The sequence below is a fragment of the Myotis davidii genome, unplaced genomic scaffold (genome assembly GCF_000327345.1).
Source record: "Myotis davidii unplaced genomic scaffold, ASM32734v1 scaffold184, whole genome shotgun sequence".
Taxonomy (NCBI): Eukaryota; Metazoa; Chordata; class Mammalia; order Chiroptera; family Vespertilionidae; genus Myotis; species Myotis davidii.
In genome coordinates this window covers 3,602,759-3,605,206 of record NW_006297021.1, presented here as the reverse complement: position 1 = coordinate 3,605,206, position 2,448 = coordinate 3,602,759, and positions in this window count along the sequence as shown.

The following is a 2,448-nucleotide window of genomic DNA, read 5'->3' as shown; positions in this document are numbered from 1 at the left end:
CTTGATGGTGTTTAAACAAAGAAGTGATTATTTCACTACTGTTACAGTGAGCAAGATTTTGAAACATTTGACTCCCTCCAAAATGGAGTAGGGATTATTATTATCTGGTCTTTATTCCAGCAGGTCATTGGGAAATGCAAAGATAGTGTCTCATCTTAAGTAACTTAACACTGAACTTTGGACTAACTTTATCTCTATTTCAATGTCTATGTCTGGAGTTACGCGGGCGGACATTTACCGTTATGTTAGGCACCTCGGCTTTGAACTGTTTCTGAATGCTTGGGACATTTTCTATTTTACAAGTTTTGGTGGAAGAGACCCCCATAGGGGCCAACAACATCACACGTTCATGGCAGCCATGGAGGGCACCATGCAAATCTCCATGGCAGGGAGACGCCGCTGCCGAGAGGGAAGTGTGGCTAGCACGCCTCCAGCTGCTGCCACCCTGGATTCTTGTGGCCTTCACGCTCAGGCCCAGGGAGAGCTGCTCTCAGCTGGGGCCTGACCACAGGGGAACCACAGCCTGGCTCTCTACCCAATGGGGAGTCCTCCAGAGGAGCACCCTTTGCCCTGCAGCCCTCCATCAGCCCAGCTGGGTCAGCCTCAGAGCCACTCGGATGTGGAGGCTCCTCCTACCCAATCCTGTCTCCACACTGTTTGTCTTTCATGCAGGTCACACTCCTCCCTGCTCACACTTGCCTTCTCTCCCCTTTATTTTTCACAGAGGGTTTCCTCAATAAATCTTTTGCACGTGCAATTTTGTTCTGTCCTCGGTAGCCTGGAAACCTCCCCCCACCCCCTGATATAATGCCTGCCCTCCGACTCTAACTTCATATCTAGGATTCTTGGCCTCCTCTGAGAGGGTCAGTGCATCTTGTTAGAGAGGACCGCACTGAGATGTACACAAACAGAAGAGGGATCCAACTTCACGCTCCTCTCTCATTAGCTATTAGGAAGAGGCAGCATCAATAAATCTGCTCCAAATGCAGATCGTTGGTGTTAGTCCAGGGAAAGTGTGCAGAGCCTGAGTCGAATGCCATCACGGGCTCTGGGAAATTTCCTTGGCTGAAATAGCCATTCTTTTTCCAGAAACTCTCTGAGGAGAAGTATGAAAATGCCAGTGCTATAAATCAAGGAATAAACTTCATAACGCCTGGGATTTTTTTGCGTGTCCTTCATGTGACACGTAGTTGAACTGTGCTCTCATGTCATTACCTTGTTCAGAATCTCTTGGACTCCAAATGAGGCTTAGAAGGTAGGACTAGAATGTTCAAAGACCCTTTGATTTCTCCACTTGGCTACATATTGCTGTTAGCTTAGGTACTTTTAATATTGAGTTCATTAGACCAACCTTATTCACAAGCTTCAGAGATATTCCCCAGGCCCCGGGAAGGATTAAAGAGCATTAACCTATCCTTCGCATTCCCATAGTAAGTTTTGTCATTAAACTTCCACTGTCTATCCATCCATGCATATGTGGCCTCTTGGACGTAGTATATAACTCAAAACCCAGCATAACCGGAAAGAGCTCTCAAAGTGACCAGGTAGGTAAGGGGGCCAGGAGAATACGTGCCCTAGGATCTGGAATAGGAACTCTCTTCCTGTTTGATTAGAAATGGTGGGAATTGGTGTCCCAAAGAATCATGAAGTATGAACATTACAACAGGCAGCTTCTCCACTCTCCAGGACTTTAACAGCTTAGTAAAGAGTGCATGTAAATGTGTGGGCCAGAGTCCTAGAGCTGTTCTCTTATTCTGCAATTACTCTCCTGGGTAGTGGCCCCACAGGGTAGAGAAGTCCTTTAGGGTGGCTCAACGTCCTGCGCTCAGAGGCCAAACTTCCTGATTGCAGAATTCTAGGCTCCCTTCTGTGCTGTCTCCCAGCTAAATGTCCCAGGTGTTAAAATCCCAATATGGCTCTATGGACCAGCTCATCCATGTGTGGCCAATCCTGCCATGAATTCTGAAGGCCTGTGACTCTCCCATCCAGGGCATCACCTCAGATACATAATATTAAACAGGAGGCTGGAACACTAGTCCTGCATAACAGCCCAGCAGTTTGGAGTTAAGGTAGTTCATAGGAAACATGGTCCTCAAGGACACACACACAGGTCAAATCAAATTCACAAAGCGAGGGAAAAGCACAAGCATTTCAGGGCAAGAGTGGACTCGGGGGCTGAAAGAAGAAACGAAGGGCATGGGCTTCGGAGCCAAGATGCCTTGGCGTAAATCTAGGTCCTCAACTTGCTAACTGGGTCACCACTTTGTGCTCCAGTTTTCTTGTCTGTGTAAAGGGGGAAATAACAGTATCTACCTCCTAGAGTTCCAAAGATTAAATGGCACATAAGTGTAAAGCCACTGGCAGCCATGGCTTGCTGTCATTAATATGTTTCTGTATAATTCCAATCCCCAGTATTTAATATTGTATCTACATTGTTTTTAAATTGGC